Here is a 14,397-nt window from a genome sequence, read left to right as displayed (position 1 = left end):
GTAGCTACTCACCAACCCATGCAGCCACTTATACACAAAGTAAAACACTGATACATATATTTAAATATTTAAACATTACTCGCTAATATATGTATTCACTAAGATACACTTAATAAGCCAGTTAACCAATCAATTTTTTTTAAAAAAACATCCATTTAGACACTTATTTAAACATTTATTCTTCCATCGACCTTAACATATAAATATATAAAATATATTTATTTTTCAGAAAGACACACATTCACTGGACGATGTCATGAGTGATGTCATTTGAGATGTCATGAGTGATGTCATGAGTGATGTCACTGACCATGTCATGAGTGATGTAATATGTGATGTCATCAGCAGTGCATTGCACGCGCAAGTTATAGTGAGTCCGACTAACTATAACGTGGGAATTTCAATGGTTTTATATCAGTAAAATTTCCAGCTAACTATAACTGGTGTGAAACCTATGGTTTTTTCAGTGAATTTAATAGGTTTTTTAAATGCTAATTCCTAACTATAACTGGTGTAAAACCTATGGTTTTTTCAGTGAATTTCATAGGTTTTTTTAATGCTAATTCCTAACTATAACTGGTGTGCAACCTATGGTTTTTTCAGTGAATTTCATAGGTTTTTTTAATGCTAATTCCTAACTATAACTGGTGTGAAACCTATGGTTTTTTCAGTGAATTTCATAGGTTTTTTTAATGCTAATTCCTAACTTTTTATACAGACTCATACCTATGTGTTTTTTAGTGAATTGCTAAAGTATGTTTTTGTAAAAATGAACACTATAATGTATATTGAGATAATATTTTTAATTTAAAATATTTTTTTTTTATATTTCACTTTGGTGCGCTTTCGGTGCGCGCACCGGTGCGCGTACCGTCAGCGCACTTATAAAAAAAAGGAAAAAAAAAATAATGAAGGAGGGACTGTGTAATAGATAGTAAGACAGATAAAAAGTGTAAAAGGAAGTAACTAAGAAAAGAAAAATGAATAAGGGAGCAAAAGAAAGAGAAAAAGGAAGAACACTAAAGTAGAGGTTAAGGGAGAATATAAATGGATATTGAAAGTAAAAAGAAGGACAGTTAAGTATGAGAATGACAGGTAGTGACGGAATCAGAGGAAAAGAATAGCAGTGATTGAGGGAAAGTAAATATCAGTGAATATAAGTAAAGAGGGGTGAAAGAGGGTACATATAAGTGAATAAGGGCAACACATGGGGAGTAATAGAGAGAAAGAAGAGAGAGAGTAAAAGAAAGACAAAAGGAAGAACTAACTGAACTACAGTACAATGAGTGTGAAAGAAAAAAAATGGAGAAAGAGAAAGAGGGTTAGGACACTAAAGCAGTGGTACTGTGAGAATATAAAAAAGATAAAAAGTGGTGGAAGGAACTGAGGAAATGCAGATAGTCCCTATTAGATTAAGAAGTTGTGAATGAAGTACAGTAAAGAAACAGCAATGAAAAAAGAGTGTAAATTAGTAAAGAGAGGTAAATAAGGGTGAAAAAGAAAATGAGTGCATAACAATGTGAACACAATATAAATTACATAATGCAAACTACACAATAACTTCTACAATATGTTACATTATTTATTTTTGCTGTTCTCAGAATATATTGAATTCCACTTAAATTAGTGAGTTCAAAGTCTTCATCATATAACAGCGGGAAAAAAAAAACACAATCTAAAAGATTGTGTTTAAAAAAAACCATTCAAACATACATCTCATATATGTACACTAATCTTTGATTCACTTACTTTTCCATGAGGCCAAGTAGAAGATAGTGAAGGTCCTTTTGGTAGAAAAAAAGTCTGCTGTTCCTTATAAGTTCCATTTCATCGACTTCCTATGAAAAAAGATCTAAAAACATCATACCATACACAATCCTCACGGCCAATTTGTGTCTGATATATCGGTATTTTTTACTTTGAGATCCACTTAAAGTATCTACATGAGATAAATAATTTAAAATATTAGATTAACTAACTAACTAACTAACTTTTATTAACTATTCCCGTCTTCAAAGGCCAATTCCCTTTACTAAAACTTTGGTTTTAAAAACACTAGATAAGAATTTGTAGAGTCATAAGGCAAACGTTGTTTATAAGTTAAATGAGAATCATTGCAGTAACTCCATCCATTTTCAGATTTTAAGTAGCATGTATAATGTCCTGAGGTGGTCGAAGGTCCATCATGATAAATAATAGCTTCAGTTGTAAAGGTCCTTCCAGAAATTGATAACTGAGAAGCCACAAAATTTTTGATAGAAGTTGTCAATTTAGTTCCATCAGGTCTACATCGTTGGAAAACTAAAATGATATACTGCCCATACCTTTGTATAAATAATGTGGACAGCATTGTACAGTTACATTGGGTACACACCATATTATGATCTGCTGCTTTAACTAGATTTTTAAAAGACACTGATTTACAGTCTGGTAAAGTCAAATATATAAATCTTTCAGTGTCTATTCTAGTAGTACTTGATAAACTACAATTGTGGCAGTCATGCTGCCATTGATAAGAAAGACTGAAAAGATTATCTACATCTACTCCTTCATCTTCCAAAACACCAAACATATACATTAAAAATTCCTGACAATCCTGCTGAATGTTTTGTGAAAATTTATCTTGACCAGAACACAAATCTAAAATATTTCGAATTTCCGTTACACTTTCTATTTGTGGTGTACCACTGCTACATTTCTGAAACACAGAATTCAATAAACCACACAATCTTTGATCCCGATTTTCAACAATCTGTTCTTGTAAACTTTTAAGAAAAAAAACAATATTAACCACTACATTAGCATAGCAGTTGACACCAGAACTATTTTCAAACTGAAATCCAACAACATTTTCTCCACAATTCTTTTTCTTCCTGTTTTCAATTACAGTTTTCTCTACTTTTTGTCTTTTTGCAACTACCTCACTACAATTATCCTCATTTCTTGTTTTTCGGCCTACCACACGTTTTTCAAACAGAGGATATTGAGGCAAATGTGGAGCATACTCTCTTCTTAACCTATTGTATTCTTTAACACAATCTAGATCGGCAGAAATCTTTGTCTCATCACACGCAATCAAGTACAATCCTGATAAAGTTCTGACTCGAGATAATGCCACATATGCCATACCCTCTTTAAACACAGATCTTCCAATGTTCACCAATGCACTATCTACACTTAAACCTTGAGATTTATGAATTGTCACCGCATACGCTAAACAAACAGGAAACTGTTTTCGGCGAACATATAAGTCTTTTACAAGTAAAAATCTAGCAGAACAACGACTTATTTGTTGTACTTCTTCAATGCCATCAAATTTTATTTTTAAAAATTCAATTCCATCTCTATTTCTGTAATTCACAAAATCAACAACATAACCCATTGCTCCATTTACCAGACCGCTTTCAACATTTAAATTCCTTCTCAAAATGATACGACAATTTAAACACACATTCAGAGTCTTTTCAAAACCAGCTGTTTTTGAAATACTTTTCTCCAATGAATGCAATTTAGTTTTCAAATTTTCTGACAAAACAATTGTTGCACCCATATGCTCTATTTTATCTATTGCTTCCAGTTTCACAATCTCTTCATTTTCTAAGTCTAACATTTTTTGGTTGAAGATGGAACATTCTTGCAGAGTTGGCATCAAACATATCCCAGATTTCTTCTCAGTCATTTTTTTAAAAATATTCTCTGGAAGAATGTTTTCATTTGCATACAAATTTGAAATTAATCGACTATGCAAAGCTTTTTTCCCTTTCTCAGTCATTTTTCCAATTCTTACATCTTGTAGAATATTTTTATAATCTTCATCCTTGGCCTGTCGCATATTTTGAAGCAGTTCAGCATAATTAAAATTTAGCCATATATTAACATTTCCAATGCTTCCAAGGGACTTCCTGGTATCTTCATGCGTGAGCATTTTAAACACTGGTTGTCCTTTTACTGGAGTCAACTGCAATAGATCTCCAAAAACAATAATGTGTTTTCCTCCAAATAACACATCATAGTCTGTTTTAAGAATTTCTTGCATTCTCAAATGCACAAAAGCAAGCATTAGATTTGAGACCATGCTTACTTCATCTATGATAAGAAGTTTCATTTTCTTCAAGACTCTTGAAACTTCAGAACACGCATCTCCAGATAGCTTGTTGTAATGCAATTTATTATCATGTTCAACTGGCAGCATCAATAAACGATGTAGAGTAATCCCTTTAATATTATGTGCTGCCAGACCAGTTGGAGCAGTTACAACACAAGACAGTGGTGAATCAGTCCTTTTCTGCAGATAACTTGCAACGGCTTTAATTAGAAAACTTTTTCCTGTCCCCGCTTCTCCACTTACATACAGTCGGACAGGGTCAAATAATATACATGAGCACTCTTTTTTCTCATGTCTGAATCCATGTTCAATCTGCTCTGTGACTTCATCATATATCTTTTTCTGCTCAATGTTTAGTTGCTTTACCAAATCTTCTAAGTTAACTCCATCTTCTTGAGCTTGTTCCATAGCTCTTTCCACCTCATCCATGGCAGTGGCAGCTTCATTTTGGATAATTGGTCCTCCTAGTGGATCCTGGCTCAATGAAGTAGAACTCTGACTATCTTGAGAACTGTTTCTAGCTATCTCTTCAGCAATTGTGGTTTCTTGCTCCATTTCTTCATTCAACATTTGCAGATAATTTAGAAAAATAGGACATTCTATGGTATCCTTAGTTGCATTAAAAGAGTCTTCATAACACAGAAAATCTCCAAGTAGTTCCTCTTCTGTACGCCATGGCTTAAAGAGTTGCAAAAGAGCTAAATAGTAAAATTCTCTTTTGTCTGGAACTTCACAACTCAATTTTCGATGATTAATCAAATGGCCTTTTTTCTGCTTCACTAGACATCCTTCATTGCCAATGAGTGCATATTTTCCATTATTGATATCTTCTGTGATGTTCCTCTTATAACTGTAGTTTTGAAGAACTTCATACAAACATGTGTTCTCAAGGTGAGTACTTCTATTTGGATAGTATGTATCCAACATATTTGTCTTCAAAATATCTGTACTGTTTGGTTCTTTTTCCGCCAAATATTCAATTTCTTGTACAGATTTCAAAACTCGGTTTCGTGTTGCAGCAAGACCAAGACTCACCCAAATGATTGTTCTTGATTTGGCATAGAGACTTGCTGATGATAACCGATCAGAACATTCATATGCTCCAATTTCTCGATGCGACAACATCTTCAGACTGAAACTGTATAATTTCTTGCTTAGACTCTTTTCATGTGAAATGTCCTCCCACATTTCCTTCAGTTCTGTCTTTTCTTTTTTGGTGATGTAAGATGTCACATATCGAGCCACAGCAATAGAGTTGTCAGCAACGAACTGAATATCCATGTTAGCATTCCACATGGACAAAATCACTGGGTTGTAATCGTTGATGTACTTAGATTCTTCATTTCTTTTCAAATTATATGTGTTTTTGGGAGATTTTCTCGTCACAGTATGTCGTAGAGATGACATCAAATTATTTACTCTTCCCTTAGAAATCACTGGTCGAGGAAATGCAAAACGACATTTCGTGTAGTACTTTTCCTTGTTTTTAAATTTTCGACGACAGTACTTTCCACAACGATGAGATTGAAAACGTAAAACTTGTTGCCTTAAATTGTTTTCTTCAGTAGATTTTGGAACAGCACATGTTGAATACTCTTCAATGAAACTCATCACTGTTTCATCTGAATCTGATCCAAATTTGGGTGCATCTTTAATCCACAACAACATATGTATATGAGGAGCACCTCTCGCTTGATATTCCTTCCTCCAAAAGAAATCCAAAACCTCTCCAAGGGGAGGATTTTTTTTGTTGGTAATAAAAGACATCATAGCTTCAAATCTATGATTAAAATATCTACAAACATTCACTGGAACTAAAGAACACAGTTCTCCTGGTGTTTTCAATTCTATATTTGGTATGTTTTCATTTGCCTCTCGTAGAAATTGAAGTAAATCGTCCCATGCATACTCAGCACAGCTAAGAGTGAGGAACCATGTAGGAGTTCCTAAGTTTCTTAGCATACATTTCAATTCTCCATGACGACGAAACCAATACTCGTTGGTTCCACGTTGACATGCCATGAGATTGATTAGCTGAGATTCCAAAATACTGTCTTGCAGATTAACTTTCTCCATAAAGTCCCTTGCACAAACATTCTGCAAATGAGGTCCACTTTTTAATATATGATTAACTGCATAAGAAAGCCCAGACAAATCACTTTCAAACAGTAGATGAAATAAATAAGGAATGCATTGACGAAACCTTGGATCTTCTGCATATAATCTTAGAGTCCGGTATTCAGCTGCAGGAATTTGAACTGGTCGATCATCATATCGTCCACCACAACCTGTTGGAAATAATTGTGGAAAACAACGAGCTTCCAAACTTTCTTCCCATACACTAATGGGACTTCCTTTTGCTGCTTTCATTTGAAACAAGTCAATTGCATTTCCCATTACTTCTTTGGAATGCAAAGGATGAACAGTATAATGTTCATATATTTCTTCAGTTCTAGACACATCAACTTTTTCAATTTGACCAACTGAAGAATCACTATCTTCTTCTGTAGCTGTTTCCTCTACTCCAACACTTACATTTTTGTAGTACTCATTGTTTTTAACTAAATACAACGTTGCCTTCTTGACTTTTTTAACATCCACTAAATCTTGCCAAATTTTCTTACTCTTTGTTGGAACCCCATTAACTAGAATAACTAAAGGATCTTCTTCTACTCTTTCTACACCAATTGTATTAATATTTTTCTTTACATCTAGAGGCAAATAAACAACTCTTCCCTTTAATCCTCTCAGTAAATCTGATGGAGGCAATTTCCCTGTCTTAGGCTCCATGCGTACAATAGCCTGAAAAGGATGGACACATTGAATCAAAATAGATTCATAAGTATTTAGATCCATCAATTCAGAAGGAATATCTATCAACTGAAGATTATTATAAACTGCTCTTGCAGGCATTCTATTTTCATTTAATTTTTTCAAACAATAATTGCAAATACGCTGATCCAAACTCAAATCAAATGAATTCTCCACCAACAAATAACTTACAAAATCCTCCCATTCACTATTATTTTCCAATTCACTTTTTGCATATAAATCAACTAACCTAGTCTGAATTTTATAATGAGTCCGTCGACAACACACACAAGTTACATTAGGCCTCTCACTTGATTTCACCTTAAACTTGATAATTTCCTCATCAAACTTTTCAATACTTGAAATTTGTCCATTATCTTCTGCATTACCATCCATTACTATATCTATTTCTACACTGTCCTCTTTGTTCCCAAAATAACAAAACTCAATTTCTTCACAAATAGTCTTCACATCCACTTCAGATCCATGCAAAAGAGCACTATTTAACTGTTTAAGCTTAAGTGCAGGACTTTTTGCATAATACAACTTCCTCACTAATTTCCTTACGTTATTATGATGCACGGCTAACATCCTAAAATGATGAAAAACACTCCGACAAACTTTTCTAGAAAGACATGCTAGTGAATGCCCTTGCAAACCTGTGCTTTCTCTCACTCTGCAAGGATCTAACTCTTGCAGGATCTTCATTTTTTGTTTGAGACTTTTTTTACTATATGTACGTAAGAAATTTCGAAGCAAATCAATTGATTCCTGTCGCACACTACAAATACTACTGCATTTCCATGTGTACACTGGACCCTTAGTACGTCTCCCTAAAACTTCATCAGCTAACACCTCTTCTGCATCTCTAGATACAAGTTTCTCTTTTTCCATCACACAACTATCTTTCACCTCATATGCATGACCACTGGTGTCAACTGCATGCACCAAATCATTTTCCTGAAAGTAACTCTCCTCATTAAAAAAAGGCTCAGAACTTGAACTATGCATCCATTCACCAGAAAATACTTCACAAAAATTACTCCGATTAATAATTCTTTTCCATCTACTGTTCGATTTGAAAACATCCATTGCCTTATTAAGTATCCTAATTCTATTGATTATTAAAATAAATAATTTTTTCTTAACTTCAAAAGCCTGATCAACAATCTTTTCTACACTTTTCTTTTTCTTGTAAAAAGCAGCTTTTAGTTTACTTTTCGTATCATTTTTTAGCAAATTTAAAACTACCCTATTGCGAAACATTCGCCTACGAATGTCCCTAAAAACATTTACCCTTCTATTGCTAACCATTCTCTTCTCTCCTGGTCCAATGGAAACATTTTTTGTGGGCTTCTCTTTCCTTTTTACATTTGTTGACTTTTTCTGTATATTCACATTAGCAATTTCATTTTTTTTCCTACGACATATGTTGCGAAGAAAGGGCTTAATTGGCTTACCAGAAGCTTTTCTGGTGTTTTTTGAAGTACTTGTTGAAGAGGATTCCATAAAGTCTGTTGTTGATGTTCTCCTTTTCCGTATGGTATTTTTGATATTTCTTTGCCTTGATGGCATTTTTGCTTCCTTTTCAGAAGTTGATTTGAATCTGTTGTTCTGTTAAAAAAACACATTAAAGACCACTATTAGCAAACAACAAAGTAATGTTAAAAAGCAAACAATATAAACAATAAATTGCAACATATTTAAGTTTATACAATAGCAACTCATGGCTTTATTTTTAAAGGCCTTGCCCCACCAGTGCGTCACTTATTACCCATGTTTAAAGTGATGCATCAGCTGCACATGGCATTCATAAATAAGGGCCAAATGCAAATACCAATCAATTGCACCCAAAAATCGATTTTTGAATAACATGTAAGAAACACTGCGCAGAACCTATGTACAACCACTCAATATCATCAAACAAAGTCAGGGCCTTATTTATGAAAGCCTTGCGCCACCAGTGCGTCACTTATTACCCATGTTTAAAGTCATGCATCAGCTGCAGATGGCAATCATAAAAAAGGGCCAAATGCATATACCAATCAATTGCACCCAAAAATCGATTTTTGAATAACATGTAAGAAACACTGCACAGAACCTATGTACAACCACTCAATATCATCAAACAAAGTCAGGGTCTGATTTATAAAGGCCTTGCGCCACCAGTGCATCACTTATTACCCATGTTTAAAGTGATGCATCAGCTGCACATGGCATTCATAAATAAGGGCCAAATGCATATACCAATCAATTGCACCCAAAAATCGATTTTTGAATAACATATAAGAAACACTGCGCAGAACCTAAGTACAACCACTCAATATCATCAAACAAAGTCAGGGTCTGATTTATAAAGGCCTTGCGCCACCAGTGCATCACTTATTACCCATGTTTAAACTGATGCATCAGCTGCACATGGCATTCATAAATAAGGGCCAAATGCATATACCAATCAATTGCACCAAAAAATCGATTTTTGAATAACATGTAAGAAACACTGCGCAGAACCTATGTACAACCACTCAATATCATCAAACAAAGTCAGGGTCTGATTTATAAAGGCCTTGCACCACCAGTGCATCACTTATTACCCATGTTTAAAGTGATGCATCAGCTGCACATGGCATTCATAAATAAGGGCCAAATGCATATACCAATCAATTGCACCCAAAAATCGATTTTTGAATAACATATAAGAAACACTGCGCAGAACCTAAGTACAACCACTCAATATCATCAAACAAAGTCAGGGTCTGATTTATAAAGGCCTTGCGCCACCAGTGCATCACTTATTACCCATGTTTAAAGTGATGCATCAGCTGCACATGGCATTCATAAATAAGGGCCAAATGCATATACCAATCAATTGCACCCAAAAATCGATTTTTGAATAACATATAAGAAACACTGCGCAGAACCTAAGTACAACCACTCAATATCATCAAACAAAGTCAGGGTCTGATTTATAAAGGCCTTGCGCCACCAGTGCATCACTTATTACCCATGTTTAAACTGATGCATCAGCTGCACATGGCATTCATAAATAAGGGCCAAATGCATATACCAATCAATTGCACCAAAAAATCGATTTTTGAATAACATGTAAGAAACACTGGGCAGAACCTATGTACAACCACTCAATATCATCAAACAAAGTCAGGGTCTGATTTATAAAGGCCTTGCACCACCAGTGCATCACTTATTACCCATGTTTAAAGTGATGCATCAGCTACACATGGCATTCATAAATAAGGGCCAAATGCATATACCAATCAATTGCACCCAAAAATCGATTTTTGAATAACATGTAAGAAACACTGCGCAGAACCTATGTACAACCACTCAATATCATCAAACAAAGTCAGGGTCTGATTTATAAAGGCCTTGCGCCACCAGTGCATCACTTATTACCCATGTTTAAAGTGATGCATCAGCTGCACATGGCATTCATAAATAAGGGCCAAATGCATATACCAATCAATTGCACCCAAAAATCGATTTTTGAATAACATGTAAGAAACACTGGGCAGAACCTATGTACAACCACTCAATATCATCAAACAAAGTCAGGGCCTTATTTATGAAAGCCTTGCGCCACCAGTGCGTCACTTATTACCCATGTTTAAAGTCATGCATCAGCTGCACATGGCAATCATAAAAAAGAGCCAAATGCATATACCAATCAATTGCACCCAAAAATCGATTTTTGAATAACATGTAAGAAACACTGCACAGAACCTATGTACAACCACTCAATATCATCAAACAAAGTCAGGGTCTGATTTATAAAGGCCTTGCGCCACCAGTGCATCACTTATTACCCATGTTTAAAGTGATGCATCAGCTGCACATGGCATTCATAAATAAGGGCCAAATGCATATACCAATCAATTGCACCCAAAAATCGATTTTTGAATAACATATAAGAAACACTGCGCAGAACCTAAGTACAACCACTCAATATCATCAAACAAAGTCAGGGTCTGATTTATAAAGGCCTTGCGCCACCAGTGCATCACTTATTACCCATGTTTAAACTGATGCATCAGCTGCACATGGCATTCATAAATAAGGGCCAAATGCATATACCAATCAATTGCACCAAAAAATCGATTTTTGAATAACATGTAAGAAACACTTCGCAGAACCTATGTACAACCACTCAATATCATCAAACAAAGTCAGGGTCTGATTTATAAAGGCCTTGCACCACCAGTGCATCACTTATTACCCATGTTTAAACTGATGCATCAGCTGCACATGGCATTCATAAATAAGGGCCAAATGCATATACCAATCAATTGCACCAAAAAATCGATTTTTGAATAACATGTAAGAAACACTTCGCAGAACCTATGTACAACCACTCAATATCATCAAACAAAGTCAGGGTCTGATTTATAAAGGCCTTGCACCACCAGTGCATCACTTATTACCCATGTTTAAACTGATGCATCAGCTGCACATGGCATTCATAAATAAGGGCCAAATGCATATACCAATCAATTGCACCCAAAAATCGATTTTTGAATAACATGTAAGAAACACTGCGCAGAACCTATGTACAACCACTCAATATCATCAAACAAAGTCAGGGTCTGATTTATAAAGGCCTTGCGCCACCAGTGCATCACTTATTACCCATGTTTAAAGTGATGCATCAGCTGCACATGGCATTCATAAATAAGGGCCAAATGCATATACCAATCAATTGCACCCAAAAATCGATTTTTGAATAACATGTAAGAAACACTGCGCAGAACCTAAGTACAACCACTCAATATCATCAAACAAAGTCAGGGTCTGATTTATAAAGGCCTTGCGCCACCAGTGCATCACTTATTACCCATGTTTAAAGTGATGCACTAGCTGCACATGGCAATCATAAAAAAAGCCAAATAAAAATACAATTCATTTGCACCCAAAATCGATTTTTGAATAACATGTAAGAAACACTGCGCAGGACTTATATACTAACATACAATTTCACTTCTAAAACATAACTATCTGCTTCCAAATATTCTCCATAGAGCAAATAAATCTTTATCTAAATTAAATGAATCATTACTTACCTTTACAAATGCTTTTGGAGATTGAAAACAGTGTCAGACACACACACCAATTTTTCTTTAGCAGAGGAAAAGGTGTGCTCTCAATACACTGAAACCAAGACTGGCATAGAAAATCTCTATCTTTGTACACATATGCCTTAATTCAACCAATGAAAACTCTTCCCTCACTATTTTCAAACCAACACCCATCCCCCTCTCAAACCTTTCTATCTGTTACCATAGCAACTCCCTCCTAACTGAACTGTAAGGTTCAAAAGTTTATCTTACAATGTTGCAAATTAACTCAGCAAGGATGTTTGACCTCTCAATACAGCAGCCTATACAGGGTATTTTTGCTTTTGGTGACTTTTTTTAAACCATTCAAATTGCTTCTTTCACACAACATAACCATGCACCCTAACTTTCAGTTTTCAACTATCTGAATCCACCAATCATTGCTTGTGATTCAAGAGCAGAGAAACTCCACAATTATTTTTTTGTAAACTCCTACTGTTCCAACTGCCATTTCATTCCCACACTTCATCTGACTGGACCAGAACCTTCTCACATCATGTACTCTGTTTGGATTATTGGACATAGCTACATCCACTGGGCTCAAAGGTATGCAGCTAGCAGAAATTTTCATAACCTTGATTTATCAAATGTGGAAATCAAGTGGATTGGCCACAGAGGATTAAAATGTCACCAATTGATACAATTGGTGAAAACCTTTTTGCATCTGCCAGAACCTGACCTGTTAATTGTGCACTGTGGAGGTAATGATTTGGGCACATTAACTGGAGTAGGTCTGGAAATGCTTTTAAAGGACACCTTTCATCAATTGATGATACTTTTTCCCCACACTGCCTTGGTATATTCCAATATATGCCAAAGACAGAAATGGAACTGGTCCAACCAATTTGGTCCACAATTTGAGAAAGCACGGAAACATGTAAATAAATCTGTTTCTGCTTACATGAGAGACTATGGAATGGGTTCAATATACAATAATAACTTGCGTTACAACATGCAAGACATCTACAGAGGAGATGGAGTGCACTTCTCAGATGAGGGGAATAGAATATTCCTCCTGAATTTAAGAATGTGTATTGGAACCTACTTGTAGGTACCTAAATCAACCACAGAACCCAAAAGCTCTTCTCAGAGCTACCCTACCTCTGATCATTCAAAGCGTTTATTTTTTTTCTAACTTTTTTCACTATTTTTCACCAAAGTACGCTTTCGGGTACGCTTAAGGGTGCGCGCACCGGGCGCTCCCCCCGTGGAAAATTAATTTTTTTTTTTTTTTTTTACCGTTTATGAGCCTCCTAAGCCCCCCTCAGAAAACCTAGAGGGTCAAGAAGTCTCTACAGTGCCCCCTTCTACCCATACCGAACATTGTTTACCCTCCATCTTGTGTCTCGATTGTACCGAAACACAAAATGGAGGACTCCCGTTACGCTGCCGGTGCGCGCACCGGAGCGCGCACCAGTAAGCGCACAATAAAAAAAGGTGGGAAAGTAATTAACGGAAAACCCAATGGAGACACTTTCATCAAATATAGAATACGCCCTACTACATAGCAGTCCCTACCATTTGCCCAAATTTGGTGAAATTCCATTGAGACATTTAGGCTACAGCCCTGTCTAAATATCCTGAGGTAAATTACATGACAAAAACACACTTGTAATGTTAGAATTTACAACCAATTAAAAAATATCTTTCATTTTCTACGATTATTTCCTGACGTTTGATTGGTTAAGTACAAGAATATATATAAAAGAAGAGAGGGAAACACAGCCATTTTGACTACTGCTTCCAGAAGTACATTTGAAAACAAATTTCACTGACAACTTCAACTGATTTCTCTAAGGTAAGTTGTTATTATGGAAGTATATTGTACACTTTAAGTTAATTTCTGAAAAAATATTCTGTTAGTGATATGCTATCCCTCTTTAATAGTTAGAGATAGAGATAGACTTCTCTGTAATAGTTATGGATTGAGTTAGGCTTCTCTGGTATACAGTACCCTAACTCTACTAATATAGTTAATTTGTATGCAATTTTCAGAAAGAAAATGGAAGGAGAAAATCAGGCAAATGATACTTCTATCAAAGTAAAGGTGGAAAAACCAGAAGATCAAAAAAAAGAAGTTGATTTCATGGATGACTCTTTGGATGAACAGTTTATAGAATGTTTGGAAGAAATGGAATCATGTACATATAATTATGAGGAAATTCCGGACAATATTATGTTAGAAATTTTATTAAATTATGAAAAAGAATCAGAGGAATAAATTTATCTTTAATAATTTCAAATTGTTTCAGACAATATTCTTTTTTATATGTAATTCATAAAGTATTACCAAAAATGTTTAAAATATAAAGTGAGACTTATAGTATACTGTTCAACTATTTTTCTGTTACA

This window comes from Lissotriton vulgaris, chromosome 4_1 (assembly GCF_964263255.1).
Source record: "Lissotriton vulgaris chromosome 4_1, aLisVul1.2, whole genome shotgun sequence".
In the NCBI taxonomy this organism is placed as follows: domain Eukaryota; kingdom Metazoa; phylum Chordata; class Amphibia; order Caudata; family Salamandridae; genus Lissotriton; species Lissotriton vulgaris.
The sequence above is the reverse complement of the archived record's forward strand: the minus strand, read 5'-3'. Positions refer to the sequence as shown.